Source organism: Protopterus annectens, chromosome 15.part0 (genome assembly GCF_019279795.1).
Source record: "Protopterus annectens isolate FY-2018-M chromosome 15.part0, PAN1.0, whole genome shotgun sequence".
Taxonomy (NCBI): domain Eukaryota; kingdom Metazoa; phylum Chordata; order Ceratodontiformes; family Protopteridae; genus Protopterus; species Protopterus annectens.
Window position 1 is genome coordinate 526361070 of NC_056749.1, and position 21774 is coordinate 526382843.

The following is a 21774-nucleotide window of genomic DNA, read 5'->3' on the forward strand; positions in this document are numbered from 1 at the left end:
ACAAGTTAAAATATGTTACTATATTCTGGTTGTCAGATGGATTCATAGATGGTAGTAGCTGTCCTTTAGGGGTTGGATGAGTATGCAAGCTGTATGATGTGACACCAGTAACTTAAAATATATGACTGAGGCCATTTATTAATTCATTTTCATCTCAGTCTAATAACAGAAGGATACACAAAAGCTGACTGTTTTTTTTCTTTTGACAAGAAGACAGACACTGTTTGAGATATGATTCATGCCTCTGCAAGCATTTGTGTTCTCAGTTTATTGGGGACTACTTTGATCATTAAGCCTTGGCACAACTTGCTTCTTCCTTGAAAAAAAATAAGACTAGATGTTTTTAGTTAGTATTTTGTCTAGGCTATAATTGTGACAAATGGCTGGGGGGAAAGCTTTAAAATGTACCTCAGATCATTTACAATCGAATGGCTTCTGAACGGGGGGGGGTGAAACAGCTAGTTTCACTTGCTCCTCGTTTGTTATGGTGTAATCTTAGCCATTTGGGATATATTTAAACAATGCAGGAAAAATCTGAAGAGTTCAACAAATTATGGGAAAACATGGAAAAAATTAATCTGAATGGTGTTGCAAGACCAAGATAGGGGGAAAGTAGTGGGCACAATGGGGGTATGTGGGGGGACAGTGGACAGCAGGTGCCCATAGAGTCCTTTCCCTAGGGTTTCATTTCACCAAAGGCTAGAACCAAAATATTCAGTAGTGCCCCATTTAAGTACATCATACAGCTTAACAATAAGGTTTGTTACTTTCCATAAAATGTTTTATAACACAGTAACATCTGGATAAGAAAGAAAATTCAAAATGCTTGGTGTTGTCATATTTGTGGTATACAGCAATCGTTTGACTGAATCTTTATTTACTACTACATATCATGTACCTGGGTGCATAATGGTGTTAAACATGCCCTTAATTTTCTGATAAATCACTCAAGATCATAGCTCTCACCTCTCCAGATTGTTGCCTCATATTTTGGTCTGTTCATCAAATGCATTTTTTTCTGGAAAATCGTTTAGGGCTGTGCCCACTAAATAATGAAACATTTAAGCCTAAGACTGCATAACCTTCTTAAAATGCATGCTAATGCAAAATCTGTTATTCTAGCAGCTTTCTAAATTTATAACAGCAGTATTTAAAATCTGTCCCAGATTTTGAACCTTTATCCCCCATCATTTTTGGTTTTGTCCAGAATTCTTTAACAAAAGTTGACAGGTATGCAGAGGATTACAGTCAGTCACTAATGCCAGACATTAAAGATTCATACTTCTATTAATCAGAAGATGCATGTTGATGCAAAACCTGTTCTTTTACATTTTTAAATGAATAAGTAATGTTTAAATATTGTCTCAGATTTTCAGCCCTTATTCCCCTGTTATTTTTGGCTTTGTCCAAAATTTTTGATGAAAGAAATTGATCGATATGCCTCAGAAACACTTATATAGGCTTTTTCATGGTAACCGTGAGCTCGGGCAGCCAGAAATAGATGATTTATCACTCAAATCATCTTTTTCCTCCTGTCTGACCTTGCGGTTACCTCAGAAATGCCAATGTGAATCTTTCCATGTAATCACTATTCTGGCAGCAGTTTCATGGCATATTGAGCAGCTGTTGAAAATGGGGGGCACTCACCCTATGATTCCAACACCAATGATGAAGATGTGAAAAGGAAACAAAGATGTATGAAGAATGTCAAGAAAAAATAACCATCATCAAATACAACTTTCAACTTATTTGAATGGCTTAAAAAGCACTAATTAAATTGCCATCTTGGCCCATTCCTTTGAAAAGCATCTTTGATTTTGATAGATGCTCATATGAAATACATAAATGTGTATACCAAGTATTCTACTTAATAAGCAACCGTGGAAAAATTAAGAAAAGGTTTTAGCCAACATTCCATTCTAGGAATGCTAGTGTCTGATGACTATCTTGTTTCACTAGGGTAGAAATTCCAGACTTTATGAAACACCTGATGTTCATAAGGTTCTTTTGCATATGTCCCATGTGCCTCTGATACAAGAGATTTGGGAGGTCATTCACTGGTAGTTCCTGCTTTGCTGGAGTTTTCATTTTATTTTTACTGATTGTTTTTTCAGTGACCTTCTCATTCATTGTTTTAGTTTGTTGTTTGGGATATTTTTGCAGTGACCTTAATGATAATGGACATCAGCTGGGTATAACAGCTCTGTGTTTCTAAATCTTAGTCAAAAACTCTGTTTGTGCTATGCTGATAAGGTCATAACAAGGCTGAAATATGCATATCCACAGCTAGTAGGGTTTGGATTTATTAGCCTGAAATTTTCCATTAAAACAATGAAACAAGTCAGGGGCATTCAGAATCACCAATTAGCTGAAACACCTGATGTTCATAAGGTTCATTTGCATATATTCTATGTGCCTCTGATACAACAGGTTTGGGAGGTCACTCACTGGAAGTTCCTGCTTTGCTGGAGTTTTCATTTTGTTTTTACTGATTGTTTTTTCAGTAACCTTCTCATTCATTGTTTTAGTCTGTTGTTTGGGATATTTTTCAGTGACCCTAATTATAATGGACATCAGCTGGGCATAACAGCTCTGTGTTTCTAAATCTTAGTCAAAAACTCTGTTTGTGCTATGCTGATAAGGTCATAACAAGGCTGAAATATGCATATCCACAGCTAGTAGGGTTTGGATTTATTAGCCTGAAATTTTCCATTAAAACAATGAAACAAGTCATGGGCATTCAGAATCACCAATTAGTTGAAACACCTGATGTTCATAAGGTTCATTTACATATATTCTATGTGCCTCTGATACAACAGGTTTGGGAGGTCACTCACTGGAAGTTCCAGCTTTGCTGGAGTTTTCATTTTGTTTTTACTGATTGTTTTTTTCAGTGACCTTCTCACTCATTGTTTTAGTTTGTTGTTTGGGAAAGTTTTGCAGTGACCCTAATGATAATGGACATCAGCTGGGTAAAACAGACCTGTGTTTCTAATGCTTAGTCAAACACTCTGCTTGTGCTGTGCTGATGAGGTCATAACAAGGCTGAAATATGCATATCCACAGTTAGTGGGGTTTGGCTTTATTGGCCTGAAATTTTCCATTACAATGATGAAACAATTCATGGGCATTCAGAATTGCCAATTAGCTGAAACACTTGATGTTCAAAACGTTCATTTGCATATATCCCATGTGTCTCTGATACAAGAGGTTTGAGAGGTCACTCAGTGGAAGTTCCAGCTTTCCTAGATTTTTCATTTTGTTTGTACTGATTGTTTTTTCAGTGACCTTCTCACTCATTGTTTTAGTTTGTTGTTTGGGATATTTTTACAGCGACCCTAATGATAATGGACATCAGCTAGGTATAACAGCTCTGTGCCTCTAATGCTTAGTCAAACATACTGCTTGTGCTGCACTGATGAGGTCATAACAAGGTCAAACAATGTATATCCACAGCTATTAGGATTTGGTTTTATTGGCCTGAAGTTGTCCAAGTCATGGGCGTCCAGAATCACCAATCAGTTGAAACACCTGATGTTCGTAAGGTTCATTTGCATATATCCCATGTGCGTCTGATACAAGAGGTTTGGGAGGTCACTCTGTGGAAGTTCCAGCTTAGCTGGAGTTTTCATTTTGTTTTTACTGATTGTTTTTTTTTCAGTGACCTTCTCACTCCTTGTTTTAGTTTGTTGTTTGAGATATTTTTACAGTGACCCCAATGATAATGGACATGAGCTGGGTATAACACCCCTGTGCTTCTAATCATTATTCAAACACATTGCTTGTGCTGTACTGATGAGGTCATAATAAGGCTGAAATATGCATATCCACAGCTATTGGGATTTGGTTTTATTGGCCTGAAGTTGTCTAAGTCATTGGCGTTCAGAATCACAAATCACTTGAAACACCTGATGTTCGTAAGGTTCATTTGCATATATCCCATGTGTCTCTGAAGAGGTTTGGGAGGTCACTCAGTAGAACTTCCAGCTTTCCTGGATTTTTCATTTTGTTTTTACAGATTGTTTTCTCAGTGACCTTCTCACTCGTTGTTTTAAACTTTATGAAAACAGAATTCATAATGTAACATCAGTTTTATCCCATGCTTTATCTAGTAGTCTTTCGGAGAAGCCTTTACAAACATTGAAGAAAGGGATAAAGAAAATGAATGGTAAGACCACGAAAACAAAAATAGTCACCATGTTTATTTAATTACAGAATTGTATCTCATGTTAGAACAAAATTGCTTCTGGCAGAAATGGCTGTGTTTGAAGGTTGTGATACCCTTCTGATTTGTTTCTTTTAAATCTGAAACAAGTATCCTAAGAGCACAATGTTCACATGAAAATTAAGTTGCTGTGCCAGACTGCAGTTATATCCCTATAGATTCCCAGAGGAACATTGTTCATATAGATCAAAGAAGGGCTAGATTCACACAGACTTCATCTGTGAACTTGAAAAAAAGCAGCTGTATATTCTCTTAGGTGTATATATGTCCCTGAATTTTTGTTACCAGAGACAAATTATACAGCTAAAGAGGTTACAGTTAAAGAAGCCATAACTGCACCACCTGTACAAGAAGAAAGGCATAATGTAGAATCTTAAAAGAGCTGTCTGCTGACATCCATCCAGGTGTTCAGTATGGGAACTGCCTAGGAGTATTCATTTTTTCAAGAAAGGAGTAGAGCAAGAATGTGCTCTGGTTTCATTGACAGTCTAGCAGTCAGACAATTCTAGTTAGAAAATGTCAGTGAAGACTTTTACACGGTATCTATGGTCCTGCTGTTTACTAATGCTGTATACTTGAAAATGTATAAAGTCCATGTTTCCAAATGTTTTCTGTACTAAAAATTATACTTTCATAGGGATGTTTTTGCATGAGGGAATGTAGCATCCTACTGCGTATTTAATATGCCACTAGAAGGTGCAGCCTCCGCATGGTAAAATATCTGTGATAATAACGCAATGGGAAACTCAGAGATTGTTCAAATCAATCCCTTTTAATGAAACAGGCTTTGCATGCTAGACTGTCTGCTGCACTTCCTAATAACTCTTTAAATTACTGGTTAAAATTTCTGAATAGTTAAAGCTGTTTGACTGTCTTTTAAAATATAACAGATATACTAACCATTTTATCAGTGGTGCCTTCCCTTCGGCAGAACAGAAGGACTTAGCTGAATAGGTTCGTGGACAATCACATCTCGTTAGCAATAATGAAAATCGATGATATCATCAGCTCCTCCCCCAAGGGGAAAAATAGGCTAGTCGAATAATAATCGGTCAACAAGGGTGGGGTCATTAAGTGTACAGCATTTTCTTGAAAAATGTCTTAGGAATACGTAATACACATTAAACCTGAATAAGTTATCTCTCAAAACACAAAAAAAGGCATCTAGCAGCAACCGTGGATTGAAATAATGAGTCTGTTTTTTATGCATTTTATTCTTATACGTTTATTTTGTAGTGCTTTTTCTAAATGGTTGTTTAGACTGGCATTGAAAGAATAAATCGAAACTGCAGTTAATGGAAAATAAAAAGAATTTCTTTCACTTATCACTTTTAAGTTCAGTAAACCGTTAATACTAAACATGTTTTCATGGTGGAGATTTTAAATTAATACATAGCGTGCATACAGCAAATGCAAAAGTTGCTGCGAAAGGAAACTGTAAGGTTAGGTTATGTTTTACTTAATATATAAGGACATCTAGGAACGTTTTGCTAAGAAATCAATATAGTATGATGCAGGGATGTAGCCAGAGATTTACAATTTGTACTCAAAGCTAAAGTTGCTGCCCCCATTACCCACTTGCCAGTTTAAAAATGTACTCAACCCTCAAAATGATACCCCCAGATACATTGGAAGAAGCATGTTATTTTCAACTGTTACAATTTTATTTCCATAACAAGCTAGTTTTAGAGGTGTATTCCTTTTGCACGAGAATTCTTTACGTACAGCTATACTGTGAATATGCATTTACACAGTTCTAAACATTCTGTGCTGTTTGGGTGATGACATTTGTAAGAGATGCTCAGGAGAAAATGTATTTATTTCAGAAAACTGAGTATGCCTAGCTACACCCTTGGTATGATGACACACTGGTTCCTCTGTAGCACTGTGCATTCATAAATTCATAACCACGCTTGAATAAAGCAGAAAGGCGAAGTCTGTTGAGATTCGCCTCTTTGACGTGTGCTAGCGACATCCTCGCAATTACTGCCTAGCGGAACTCCACTTCAGCCCTTCCCTCCCTTTGGCATTCCGTGTCTTTGACTTGTGTAGCAGACTGCGAGTTCCACTGATCAGGACTGCATCCGGCACCAGGTAAGCGCAGGCATACCTTTCAAGTGTACCTAATTTCGAGGAGCGTACCTCGTTTGCGGTCTTAAAAAGTTAATGTTCCTTGAAGTTCCACATTGAAATAGTCTGTCACACATTCAGTATTAGGAATTTTTTTAAGTGAAATCCATGATAAATAGAAATTAATCATATTAATTCATTAAATGATCTTCTTTATAAGTAAAAACAGCATATTTTAACCATCCTATGATTAGTATGTGTTGCACATTTTGCCCATTTGTTCCACATTATAAAGGCGACTGTTCCTCATGTTGGAGCTGGAAGGTTGAGAGCTATGAGCGTAGGTGTGCAAAGGTAATCTGCCCTGTGCACCCAGGTAGGGCGGTTACAGCCCACGATGACCTCTGTGGCGGTCAGAAATAGCTGCAGGTATCGTTTACTGTGGTAAATTACAAGTACAAAATGAGTCTGGGGAATAACTAAAAAGGCGCATGGAAAAAGGGAGATAGCTGCGCACCCGGTAGGCTGACATAAACATGTTTATTCACTCTGTCTGTTAATTGTGTAAATCCACTAGGTAACTTGGCTTTGTATACAGCGCCTTCGCGTTGGTCTATATAAACTAGCAACTGAGCGGTCAGTAAGGGTGGTACTGAAGGTAATACATTTTTTGTTCCCATTATGGTTGCGTAACCCAAAACCGTCCACACGCAGGATTAACAATGCAACTGAAAACTAATAACTTTGACAAAATACTTTGATACTTAGCATGTTAATAAAAGTCTCTTTTTTTGCACTTAAGTAATTCCTCCTTACGAAAAGGGTCTACAGAAAGAAAAACTCGAAGTACACAGTCGATGATGCTTGCTGCCTGCCTTAGTTACTCATGCTTTGTGTGCGCTCAGTTGGTGATGCTTAATTGCAGTACTTACTGACAAATGCTTCGTGAGTTTCTGGGAAAATGAGAGGGGGGCCTGTGGTGCGGGGGAGGGATAATGTGTCACTCTCTCCTATGAACAATTACCTGAAAGGGTCAAGTTTGTATGACTAGACCTCTTTAAACAGCAACATATACCCAAGTAGTCGGTCGTTAATATTGGTCTTGTGTAAGTCTGTAGCAAGTTTTATTTCAAGTTTAAAAGGGAATATCTGTAAAAAAAAACATTATAAACTTGAATATGCTGCATATAAAAGTAAACAATGCTACAGAATTAGACCTAAAAATCAGATGTCCATTTCTTAGATGTGCCACTTACCCAAAATGTTCCATCCCACATTCAGTGTCAGAAAAGTTCCCCTGGATTATCCTGAAATTTCTTTTTCAGCAGAACTATGATTCCTCTCAACTGTCCAGATTTTCATAGAATTTCCTAATTTTTGCCTTATATTTTTGGTCTTTTCCTCATAAAATGTGTTGTTTTCTGCCAAATCTCTGAGGATTAAAGTCACTAATTAATGACACATTTGAATTTCAGACTTTATATCCTTCAGAAAAATACATGCTAACACAAAACCTGCTATTCTATCTATTTTCCAAGTTTATAATAGGAATAATTTAAAAATGCTCCCCTATTTTGAGCCTCTGTCACATAATTATTTCAGGATTTGTCCATATTTCTTGTGCTAAAAGGTTGAGAGGTCTGGGGATCAGACTGAATGAACTGGTTGGACTTTTTTAACAAGTTGCGTCATACCTGTTTCTTTGCTGAAGATTCAGGGACAAAGCCAAAAAATAATGGTTGACAGAAGCCAAAATCTGAGACAATCTTACTCTAAGTCACTTAGTCAACAGACAAACATTTTTTACTTCAACATGCATCTTCTGAACAAGAAGAAAAAAACTCAATGTCTGGCATTAGTAACAGACTGTAATACTACGCCAAAATTTTATGAGGACTGAGTAAAATATAGGTCAAAGTTATGGTCTGCTGAGAATTACGTTTTTCTTATTTGATTACTCTCACTCTGCAAAAACTGTCCCATAATCTGTGGTACATATTTACAAAAAAATTAAGGAGAATTTACATGAGAACAAAGACAATTTTATGGGGGAGTGCTAGGTTTTGTAAGAAGCTTCTGGTTTATTAAGTCAGCATTTGACTATTAAAAAGATTTCACTCAAGCAGAAGTAATGCTAATCATGACATTTACCCCTTTGTCAACAGGGCCGCGGTGGTGCAGCGGTTAGCGTTGTCACCTCACAACAAGAGGTTCTCCCATTCGATTCTTGGCTGGAGCGCCTTCTGTGTGTAGTCTGCATGTCCTCCCCACAGCCAAGTGATGTTAAAGACATGCAGGTAGGTGCGTGCGTGAATGGACGTGCCTTCTTTGAAGGTTGGGCGTCGGGCTGGCAACTCTGCACCATAAAAATCCACTGCCAATCATTAGCGGACGGGAGTTCTGCTGTGGCAACCCCTAGCTGGGAAAAGCCGAAAGACAAAGAAGAAAGAAGAAGACCCCTTTGTCAACATTCCCTAAATAAAGAAGTTTTTGCTGCATTATCGTGGTGGTCTTCATACTGGTGTTTCTCTACAATATCTACTTGTTTTAGTGGTGAAGACCTTTGGAGGCTAGCTGAGGTTGTGTTACATACTTGCTGTCGTTTTATTTTCTATCTCAGGCTGCCTACACATGATGGATGCTATTGCAATCAAATTGGATTATGCACCGGCAAAACAGACTGGGGTAAGAAAATGGAATAACTTGTTTGAACTGAAAGACAACCCCCTACTTAATATGGAGTTTACTCCGACTGTGTTAAATGTAGAGAAAGGTAATACTGACAAGTTGAAAGACTTTAATGTCGTCTTCAGAGAGCTAGAAAATACATTATATAAACTGTATAGACTCACTTGGCAGAGACGCCACTTAGAAGCGTGTTTACATTTTAAAATAATTCCGAGGGGGATGAGGGGTCTCTGCATGCCTTCATACGGAGAAACCCACCCAGAATTACTAAGAAAATGGCAACAGTTGAACTTGGATCTGGGGTTCAACTACATAAGACTTTTAATTGATTATTTTTCACCGATTGAAAAAGACCTCAATACACAAGCTGAAACCCTAATAAAAGAAATTACAGCAAACTTTAAAGAGGAACAATTCCAACAGAGACTAGACAGTATGTATAATCAGCTCTCTACATATGGCGATAAACTACAACAGATAAAAACACGCAAACTCTACAGAGATCACACAGATTTTGTTAACAACCATGTTTTTGCCTGGCCGAGTTATCGAGAAGTTACTACAACTGAAAATGTGCCCAGTGTGAATTTTAGCCAAACCAAAGAACATTTCATCAACCAAAGCAATGCTTCGTCTTCATTGAGTCTAAATTCCACCTTAAGGAATCCAGTCGCTTTGACTGATGCATCTACGTCATCTGCATCACTGAATACATCAAATCATGATGTGAGAGACACTCCCCCTCCTAACCAACAAGCATTTGTCCAACAAAATGCGAATATACAAGGCGCCAAACCCAAGATTAAACAAGGTAATTTAGAGGGTTTTTTACCCCTACCACTGAAGTTTCGGAAGAATTTCCAGAGCAGATCGAGGAGCAGAGGGCGAACAAAAAGAAAGTACTCTGGGGAAGAAGCGACGTTCGGCAACAGAAACTGGAGAAGGGAACAGAGAACCTAGTTTTTAATTTGTCACAACGGACTTTGACCGAGACTGACTATTTGTTATTAAACAGAGGCTTATCCTTCATACCAGCCCAGGTTAGTAATATAAGCGAAATTTTAACTGACCTGCGGCTATTCGCTCGTAATATTAATTTGAAATGTATTTTTGAAAAAAACAGAGTTAATTCTACCAATTATGATACGGAGGCTTACAGTTTTAAAAGGAAGAGTACTTTTACTCCTTCCCAGATACCTGTCACTGAATGTTTCATAAAAGCATGTGAAACAGATTTTTATAGACATTTTAATAGTAAAATGAAGAATTTATTCATTAATGTATCTCATTTGGAATGGGAATCTTTGTATGCTTTACAACATGATAACAACATTGTAATTAAACCTGCCGATAAAGGCGGCGGGATTGTGATATTAGATGGTACTTCGTATAATAGTCTAATGCATACCATGCTTAGGGATACTGACACCTACAAGGAAATAGATACTAACGACCTAACAAAACTTATTTTCACAGTACATCATGAATTATATGATTTCCTAATGTGCAGACAGATAGACCATGAATTATATCAGTATTTTTTAATAGAGCAACCAAAGATTCCATATATAAAAGGGTTGCCCAAAATACACAAGGACATAATACCACCACCCTTACGTCCAATTGTGGTTGGAGATGGATGGGTCACTGAAACAATGTCAGTGTATATAGAAAAGAAATTAAGACCCATTATTGATGGTATAGCATCCATTTTAAGAGATACATATCAGCTGCTAGATGTATTAGGAGATTTTAAAGAGGGAATTCCTACCAGTTGTCTTTTAATAACCATGGACATGAAGAACTTATTCACGTCCATACCAAACAGTTATGGTTCTGAAGCCATTAGACATATTATTCATAACACAGGCAAATTTAATAATGATGAACAGATTCTCTTGAATGCCATCCTAGACCTTATATTAAATAATAATGTCTTCATGTATGACAATACCTTGTTTTTACAGCAATGGGGAGTGGCTATGGGCACTCCCTGTGCGAATACTTACGCGAATCTTGTGGTCTATTACTGGGAATGCATGCACCTATTCAATAATGTTAATTTTAAAAAGATTTTATTATATAAACGTTTTGTGGATGATATCATCATTTTTTGGAATGGTGCATTAGAAGAATTTTTAGAATTCGTGGAACACCTAGAAGCTACCACTTCCTTCTTTAAGTTTACTATTGAACATTCCATAACTAAGATAAACTTTCTTGATATCACCATTATTAAAGATGAAAATGGCCTTTTACATCATACTATTTAAAGGAAACCGTGTTGGACAAATACATTATTAGAATATAGTAGCATGCATCCCAGACATATATTTCGCAATATTATAAAAAGTCAGTATACTAGGATCAATAAATTATGCAAGGATAATGGAGACAGAATGGAACAAATATTAAAATTAGAAGACATGTTTATAGAGAGAAAATATAGCAGGGATCTGATTCAATCGGTTAAACAGTCTCTCTGTTCACCTCAAACTCCATCTACACAGAGAAAGAACCTATATCAGGCTCAAGGGGGATACTGTTCTAAGAAACGCTTTATACCTTTTCACACTAGATATACTAGTGATAACAGATCTATTGTTGAGATTATACAAAAAAACTGGCATATTCTCCTTACAAATGATGATATAAAGAGTCTAGTGGGAATTAAACCAAGGTTCCTATATACCAACAGTAAGAACCTAAAAAGATTACTATGTGTTGAGAAGAATAATGGTAATTTTAGTAAGGTATGTGATATGATACAACTTGACAATATAGAAAGATGGAGCAGTCACAACAAGCTAGGGACCTATCCATGTAACACATGTAATATGTGTAGTTACATTTCTAGCGATATAAATTATATACATCCTAGGCTAGACATTAACTTTAAACCTAATTTTAGGTCGACTTGCACTAGCTCCAACTTGATATACCTAGCAAACTGCCAAGATTGTGATGCATTCTATATAGGAATGACAACAAGACCCTTGAAAGAACGTATATATAATCATATATACGACATTAGGAAAAAAGACCAGAAAAATGCCCTTGCTAAACATATAACAAATAATTCTGGTCATGGTTTCAAATTTAGAACATTGCAACTTGTGCATTCAAATAATAGGAAAGGTGACACATTTAATGAATTAGAAAGTATAGAATTACAATGGATTCTTCGGTTTAAAGCACATTATAGTCCAGGTCTGAATCAGTACATCAGCATTAGATCAGTACTTAAAAAGAGAAGCTTAAAATAATCAAACACTTGAATATTCTGGATAATATATATCAGACCACACTGAATATCCCTATGAATAAGATATGACTCATTACCATTTACACATCTATGTCTGCATTACTTTTGAAGCTTAATTATTATTCTTTAATACATTAACTATGATTCCCATTTTTAAACATTTCTTAAATACTTTTTATCATCAAGTGTGTATACTTAATGAATACATTTATGTATACTATTGTTAACATTATAAATATCAAATAAATGCATTTCTGTATGTTTTATTTTTATATATACGTTTATTCTAATATTGATTATTTAGATCTTTAGACTTTCGTTATATATAAATATCATAATACATATATATGGTTTTAAAAATATACATATATCTCCCTTACATATTATATAGATATATATTTTTTAGAGTTTTTTAAGATTTTATATTTTATGACTTCATTATTGCATTAAATAAATATTTATATTGAGCCTCCTTCAAGCTAACTTGTACAATTCCACCTTATTAATCTGTTAAAATAGATAGAAGTGTTAAGCCAACTCTGACAAATATATTTATTCTGAATAGATAGAGAGCTACATTTTGATTGCTATAGTTATAGGTTTTTAAAATGCGTTTTTGCACACTGACATATACATATTTTTATATACATTAATATTTCTGTTTAGTGAATATAATTATATATGGAATATTCTCTGTTTGTTTAGTTAATTATATAAAAACCATTTAAGTGTTAAGATTTCCTATGTAATGTGAGAAGAATTTTTATGCTCATTTTTAGTCTATTTATATGTTGAAACAGTTACTTATATTTCTTTTGGTATTGCACTGACACTTTAACCACAACAGCTTTTTGCAATCAATTTGGTAAATTGATATATTAAGTGGATAATTGATACAATTTATCATTTATTTGTGCTATATAAGGTAGTAGTTCTGTTACAATTAAATAGATCTGAAGAAGCGTACAGTCCGTACGTGAAAGCGCTCATCTCTTTCTTTGCTTGTACCTAAATAAAGAAGTTTTTGCTGCATTATCGTGGTGGTCTTCATACTGGTGTTTCTCTGCAATATCTACTTGTTTTAGTGGTGAAGACCTTTGGAGGCTAGCTGAGGTTGTGTTACATACTAATGTGTTGTAGAATAACTGAATCACTTCCAGCAGTGAGTAATAAAGCCCTCCCATGTCAATTTACCTAATAGGATAGTCTGGATTCTTTTAATTTTATTACAATGTCAAACTTTGTGGAAATTATCTCCAATGTGATCTGTGCAAAAATTGCACATCAGGGAAATTGGAATCTCAAAAGCTGACATTTGTGGGGTGTTATATAAATATATAAAAACTGTTCAAAAACAAATACATAAGGACTGTGGCCTACATAGTCAGAAATTGCTACACTGCTCATGTATTCTGATTACCTACATATTAATGTTTGATTGTGCAATACTTGCAGTATTTCATTTGGTGGGGGGCTCGTCTACTGTGTGTTCACTTTGATGAATTTCATCTATCAAGTGGTTCAGATGTTTTTATATTCTACATCTTTCATGTATAACTTTGTGTATTTGCCTTTTTCCCAGCTCAGGTGGCTGAAAGGGTCCTTTGACCCATTTCACTCGATTAACTAAACTGCAAGCCCCGCTGTACAGTATAACAAAGCATAAATAATATGCCTGTTCTGTGAAATAAAATACAAACAACTTGAATGTAAATGATGAAGCTCTATGCTTTACTTGTAAAGCTCCTGCCAAACTGCCCTTTACTATAATGTCATGGTGATGTCAAGATGGTATACAATTCAGTGAGTTAGCCTAGTAGTAATCTATGAACCTATGTGTGTGGCATTTCATTATGTCACACTAATTTATAGTGTTTTTTTTTTAAGTTACGTTTGATTCATTAAGCACTGAAAGGCATACAATGACAGTAACACTTAGTCTTGGTCTTTGTGATGCAGGAATCTTCAAGAATTTCAAGAATCCTAGTTTATTTGTTACCTTACCAATTTAGCAGTGTTATTCACATTCTTTTTACAACAGTTTTAGCAAGCTTCAATTTAAACTGCTGTTTGTAACAGCTCAACAGTTCTTGTAAGGGCTACCAAGCTTCCACCTAAACTACGGTTTGTCCTGAGTGTTTCAGTTATTTAAATATTTGAGAGCAAGAAGTGGCACGTTCATTCTTTTTTCTTCTTCTTTTTATGCTTATGAACTGGGACCAACAAGCAATTTTTTTAACCTTATACTATTTGTGTTTATCGGAATGATAAACGATGTAATGCTCACTACAAAATGTTGGCCAACTAATTCACAAAGCCTAAATTCTACAGCATTCTGGTATTAGAATGCAGTTCTGCCTGCAGTCGATTAACTCTTCTTGTGAACAAAGATGAAAGCACCCTGAAGGAAAGGAAGGTGTAAAAGGGTAATTTATGACTTCTACTCAAGAAATATTTATATTATAAAGTTTACATAAGGCTGAGGTTTCTTATATGTCTGTGTACCGAATGCTGTAATGAAGAAATGCTTACCTTCACTCCTTTTTTTTTTCAACTGGAGCACTAAAGGACTTAATTAAGCCATACCTTTTAATCACTGACATACTACTACATAAATATCCCATTTTCTTATTTATCACATAGCCATAAAGTTGATTTTTTTGACACATTGTAATTTCTGCAGCTCCTCAGATCATATTGTTGCATAGCAGAAAGTGAGGCAAAGTAAGATATTGAGTCATGACTCTCAAGTATATCTCATTACAAGGAATGTTCCTAATTTCAAGTCTTTAAAGTCTATTCCTCATTTTTCCACATTGAAAGGGTCTGTCATTCATTCAGTATTAAGTTTTCTAACTGATAACAAAAATATCTTTTGGCCTTTCCTGGTTAAGGGTCGCCACAGCAGATCACTGGTCTGCAGAATGATTGGCAGTAGGGTTTTATGGTGTCAGGTTGCCAGCCCGGTGCCCAGTCTTCACAGAAGGCACACACATACCTACCTGCATGTCTTTAAAACTCACTCGACCACAGGGAGGACATGTAAACTCTGCAGAGAAGGCGCTCCAGCCAAGAATCGAACCAGAGAACCACTTGCTGTAGGGCAGCAATGCTGACCACTACACCACTGTAGCCACATTTTTTAATTGATATCTATGTTAAATAATACTGAATTGTTAATTCATAAAAATAACTTTATAAATATGAAGTAACATGTTTAACCATCATAGCTGATGATGTTAGTCAGCTGTTGGCAGGTTTTCCACATTTTGCCCATTTGTTCCACATTATGAGGGGGAGGGTTCCAAATTCTGGAGACGGAATGTTGAGAGTTATGCAGTGGTTGATTCAAAGCCCAAATGTGAAATAATGTACACTTGGTTGAAATTAACTTTGTTTGAATATAGTTGGTGCCTAGAGAAAATAATATTTTCCAGAGTTAAGTGGGCTGAGAGTTGATTATATTAGTAGGGAAGTAGGTGTTGTGTGGGAATTGTTCCCTAAAAAAACTTTACAACACTGCACAAGTGTTATTTCAGGCAGCTGTTCCCATCAGCAACAGCATTTTCACAACTATCTGTCACATACGTGCCAGAGAATGACTAAGTTTGCAAACTTGAAAGACTTGTATTCAAAATTACAAATACTGGAGATGGAAACATTGTGATTTGCTGTCAGTTGAATAGGTTTACTCAGCTGTCTGATCAGTACTGTGTAGGAAACCAGACAACATGATTTGCAGATGCCCATGTCACCAGGCTGGACAAGGAGAAGGTCAAGGTCAGCCTGTCAGGTGCCAGGATCTGTCAGATCATGCATGCACTCAAGTCACTCAACAACAATTACTGTTGTGACTCTCTCATAGTGCATGTTGGACTGAACTCTCAGATTGTGTCCCAGGTAGGTATGCCTTAGCCCTAAGCAGCATTCTAACTTCACCCAGGATGAAGCCACAATATAGACAAAAAATGATTGATTTCAACAATTGGCTTAGCTTCTGTTGTCAGTTCAGGGGGATCTAGTGTCTGTCAGCCTGGGAAGACATGGTTGACAGACCATGCTGCTTTTTCAGAGACGGTCTTCACCTGTCACCTCTAGGCTTTCAGATACTGGCCAAGGCACTTGCCTCCCCCATAGTGCCTTCTTTAGATAATGTCAAAACAACAACATTTCCAATGTAAAAAAATCCACTCAAGACAAACTCAAGGTTATGATGCTTATTGATAGGGGTCTAAATAGGAAACTGTACTCTCTGGAGGCACTCCTCATCTTGAAAGATGCTGACATCAGTGCAGTCATTGAGACATGGTTCAAGATCTCAGACAGCACCCTGGTCACGCAAGGCTACAATGCCTTGCACAAGTTCAGACCTCAAAAGACTGTGGAAATACCAAAGATGGAAGAGTATCCCTTTTCATTAATGCCAAATACACCTTGAGACTGGTTAAACAGTACGACTCTCTTCAGCTACTCCAGGTCCAACTACTATAGGTAAAGCAATCTACCACATCATTGCTAGCTTACAGGTCTCCCACCATGAAACAAAAGAAGCTCACCGCCTACCGGAACATACTACAGTCACTCACTGTACAGCCAAACACTTTGGTCATGGGTGATTTCAACTATCCTTCCTTCGATTGGGCAGCATACATGAGTACAAGCATGCTCACCCTCTGGTTCCTGGACTTTGCAGTACAAATGCCCTGGAACAACTAATCTGCACCTCCACAAGGGGTTTATATGTCCTAGACTTAGTGCTCACCAAGATGGGGGGGTCACTGCACTACCCCTGTGTGTTGCCTTTCCTGGTAAGGTCAGACCATAAATCTGTCTCATTTGAAGTAACAATCAGACCTGACACCCCCATAGGAGCAAAAAAAAAAAAAAACAATTTCTCCAAAGCAAACTACAGCCTAATAGGTGACGGTATAAAAAGTTTCAAACCCCCTGTTAACACTGCCAACAATGACTCCTATGCAGAAGAGAAGGCAAATGCCCTGTATAACCACCTAAGCAACTGTATAGACTTAGCTTTACCTAACCGGATCAAAACCAGGTCCTCCTGAAAAAACAGGCCACCCTGGTGAACCTCAAGTATAAATAGGTTATATAACAAAACAAGTAAACTGATGTCTAAGAAGAAGAGGGAAGTTACTCGTCAGAAGAACAGTACCCTCAACAGCTTGAACAAGCAAATCAGATATCTTTTAAAGTCTGCTAAAGCTAGTTATGAAGCTAAATTAGCATCCCTAGCTCAGGATCATCATAAGGCATTCTTTAGCTATGCCCAAAATCTGAAAGGGAATGTACAGCTATGTGCCAAACCTATAGTGGACAGTACGTCTCATACTGAACCTGAGGAAATTGCCAACCAGTTAGCTGACAGATTTGGTGCAGACTTCATTCCCCTCTTCACACCAGCCGTACCCCAAAGTATACCCAACACCAGTCCTCTACCTAGTATCTTCAAAGAGCAAGTCATGTCCATGCTCTCCAAGGCCAAAAATACAGCCTCAATGGGACCAGATAACATCCCAGGCCGCATATGAAACAATCTAAAACAAGACCTAGTGAAACCAATTGGCACTCTCTTTAACCTCAGCCTGAGCACTGGCTTTGTTACAGCAGAGTGGGGAACAGCAACAGTAATCTCCTTCCATAAAGGGGGCCCACAAACCAACCCTGGGAACTACAAACCCATATGCCTAACCAGTCTTATCTCAAGACCATGGAAAGAAACATCATCATCATCATCAACAAGGAAATAGGTGCCTTTCAAACTCTTGACCTGACCCAGTTTAGCTTCGTTAAGGGTAGATCATACTTACTGAACCTGGTGGACTTCTTTCTGAATGTGAACAACGCCCTAGATGAAGGCAAAACAGTATATATTGCCTATTTGACTTAGCCAAGGCTTTTGATACAACCCCCCACTTTGGTGTCATTGAGAAACTCTCCCAGCTGAGAATTAATCCTTGCATCTTTAAATGGGTAGCCAACTGGATCACTGACAGAACGCATACTGTCAAAGCTGGGTATTCCACCTCTACCAGTAGACTAGTTGCCAGTGGTGTACCACAAGGATCTGTGCTGGGCAGTCTACTGTTTGGAATCCAGGAGAAAGTAGATGGCCTGTGGCTTACCAAGTTTGCTGATTATTGCAAACTGGGCACAATTACTGAGTCCCCAAACAATGGTAACATATTACAAAAGGGGAAAACAAAGATAAATGATTGGTGCCAAAGCCATGGACTAAAACTAAATGCAAAAAAGTGCATTATTATCCCCTTTGGCAAAGAGAAAGTCCTGCAAATTACAATTCTGACAGCCAGTGGTAAGGAAAGCCTTCTACATTGGCATCTCATAAGTAAGAGCATCACATTGAAGACTAAGGATGCTACAACTCCTCTATACTTGACCCTTATCAGGTCACTAATAGAATACAATGCTCCCTTTTGCATGTACCTCACCAGACATCTGCAGCAGCTGGAGAGACCACAGAGGTTTCTCACTAAGAAAATTCAGGGCATCCAAAATATAACCTACATGGAAAGACTGAAAGCCCTACCACTGTACTCTGTATCCTGTAGGCTGCTGAGAGGTGACGTCCCTGGCCTGCAGAGTAGTCTCTGACCCTGCCCTAATGGAAATGCTGTACATCTGCAAATCAAATGAGACAAGAGTCACTCGGTCCAGGGATCTCAACCTAGCCTGTGACATTAACAAAACATGTTGGAGAGACAGATGTATCTCCCAGAGATTGCCGGTCCTCTGGAATAAACTCCCAATTCACGTGAAGCAGAGCTCCTCAATAACCCTGTTCAAGCGTAACCTAGACAATTGGATGGGAGACTGTAAATTCAACCCCAGGGGTGGAATCTATGTCTCTCATGGACAGGGGCAGTCAGTAGTGATCATAGACTCACTCTGTGAATAACAAACATCTAGCCAAGGTCAATTGGGGAGCATGGGTATAACATGGCTAGGCTTGTAAAGGCCCTAGGGCCATTAACCTAGTAACCTCCTATGAACCTATATACTGGTACTCTGTATAATGCTAAAGGCTTATATATTACATCTACTCTTTCAGAAACAGATTACTTTGCATAAGTGAGTTAGCTATTTAAGCAATAACCCACAGCTGGTTGTGGGTAATGCTGGATTTACCCACGGTTGGTGTGGTTTGGTCACGAGGGCAAAGCCCGAGTGGCCAGACAAAGACAACCATGGGTAAATCCAGCATTACCCACACCCAGAAGTGGGTTATTGCTATTGTACAATGACATTATTTAAGAAAAAAATACTTATTTTTCTTAAATAATGGCATTGTATAATGCCTCCGTGCTTCCCTTCCACAACTGTCTGGTATTCTGCGACAGTTCTGATGTACTGCGCATGCGTATGCTTATGCAGTACATCAGAGCTGTGGGTGGAAGCAATGGAGAAAGCAAGAACTCTGTTACTTTTTTTAAAGCTGTCTCGCTATGTTAAACTCCTTTAACATAGTGAGACAGTTTCTAAAAAGCAACGGAGATCTTGCGTTCTCCATTGCTGTAAAAAAAAAAAAAAGACTTATACTAATGGAAAAAGGTCCGGGTGACCGGACCTTTTTCCATTAGTATAAGTCTGATTTACAACGTGCACGCTGACCAATCAGCATGCACGCTTTGGAATTTGAATGGGGGGGGGGGTTGTTGTATAATTTGAAATAAACACCAGATATTTTATATTGTTTTATTACTTTCATTGTTCAATATTCTGGCTTCTGTTTTAGGAAAGTTGTGTTCTCTTTAAGACTGCATTAAGCTTTGTCAAAATGCATTGCTTTATTATTTCCACAGAATTACATTTCACAGTTCTAAAAGTTTATGATCTGTCACTCCATTCATCTAGCTTATCTGCAGGTCTTCAATGCACAAAGTACTTTGAGGGATTGTGACATAAACTCATCAGTGGTCATGATAGCTGATGAAGAACCTTGCAGCTCATCACTTGATGACTCTTCTGACAATTCTGGCTGATGGTCTTTTTTTGAGAACACCTCTGCTTTTAGGGACACCTTTTTAGAGCTCTCTCTGAATATTTCAGAGGACATCTCTCAAACTGTAAAATATATTTGACACAGTCTCTTTGTCTTTCACAGTCAGAGACATGCATGTCTTGAAATGATGACTTCATTTTCTATTCAGCAGTTTGCCATCTGAAGTTTTCACAACATATTTTTCTCAGACTGACTGCAGTAAGATGTTTCCCATAACATGTCTGCATGAATTCCCATCTTACTCCTTCTTTCAAATCAGGAAGAGAGTCTAGAATGTTTGTCTTGACTGATTCTGTATTAGTTAAAGGCTCCATATCTCAGGGGTTAGAGCACTAAACCAGGGGCCGTGAGTTTACATCTCGCTGGGGTCTGATAAGTAATTTGGTGGGAGGTTGGTATAATAGTTAAGTTATTTACCAAACAAACACAAGGTGCAGGGTTTGATTCTCCTATGGGTTAATTGGCTAGGCTTAAAATGGCCCATAGGGGCAGTTGGCCTAGTACTAATCAATGAAGTTTTTTAAATCTAATTCTCATTCTCTGAGCAGCAAAGCAGCAGACAGAGGAATCTTTACTTTCAATCTACAACCATCAAAATGTCAAGAAGACACCGGGCAATTGTTAAGATCCACTTTGGAATACAAAGTAAAACACTGGCATTGGGTTCTAATCAGCAATTGAATAGGGAGCTGTGGGTGGGGATCCTGTAACAAGTTAGGGTTTATACTCTGCCTCTACTTCATTTACCAACTACAATATATAACTGTATCTATTACGAGTAAAAGTATCTAATTTAATCAACATGAAAATATTCAACCACCAAATCTTGGGAGATCATTAGTTGGCACAACAATATTCCTAATGTTGCAAAACGCAAAATAATACCATTTTTTTTGCATGGAGAGGGCCCCACTGTGCTGCTCAATCCGATTTGGGGGAAATTCCCCGTACTCGTACCTCTCAACTGTCTCTGATTTTCATGTACTCCCCTGATTTTGACTCAAATTGTAGCTCAAGACCCTCTTAATCCCACCTAAAACTGGTGACCTTTAGAGAAAAGGTTGTGAATTAGTCACATTTTCTCATTCTGTCAATGTCCCAGGTTAATAGTATTAATGTTTTAAGTGTCCCAGATTGTCCCCAATTATTACTGAATGTGTCCTCGATTCAGTTAGAGCTATGCAATACCCCTAAACTGTATATCTATATCAAGTCTTGAGATAGCATAAAATTGGATAAGAAAACAAAAGGAAAAAAGAAACAATCACTTTCTTGCTCTTCTCCAAGGGTATATACCATAACAAGATGCTGGCTATCTTTTCCATTTAGTGATGTGAGCATTAGTCATTTTTGTGGTGACAAACAGTAAGGCTCCCTGTGTCACTATACATAGAATGAGCCCTGCCTCCTGGTCAGAGAACCTGTAAAACTGGTTGCAGGGCTGTTTTGATGTGATTGGCCCTAGCTTCAAAGATGATAGTTATA

General features: G+C 37.5%; 1 protein-coding gene across 2 annotated transcripts in view; it reads left to right on the forward strand.

Annotated features, from left to right (window-relative positions):
* The first annotated feature begins 6143 nt into the window (after positions 1 to 6143).
* The window catches only part of LOC122789895 (C1GALT1-specific chaperone 1-like), a 372456-nt gene continuing 356825 nt past the window's right edge, over positions 6144 to 21774 (forward strand). For both annotated transcript variants that reach the window (XM_044057330.1, XM_044057332.1), the window contains exon 1: positions 6144 to 6319. The gene's annotated coding sequence lies outside the window, so the exon portion shown is untranslated. The remainder of the gene's footprint in view (positions 6320 to 21774) is intronic.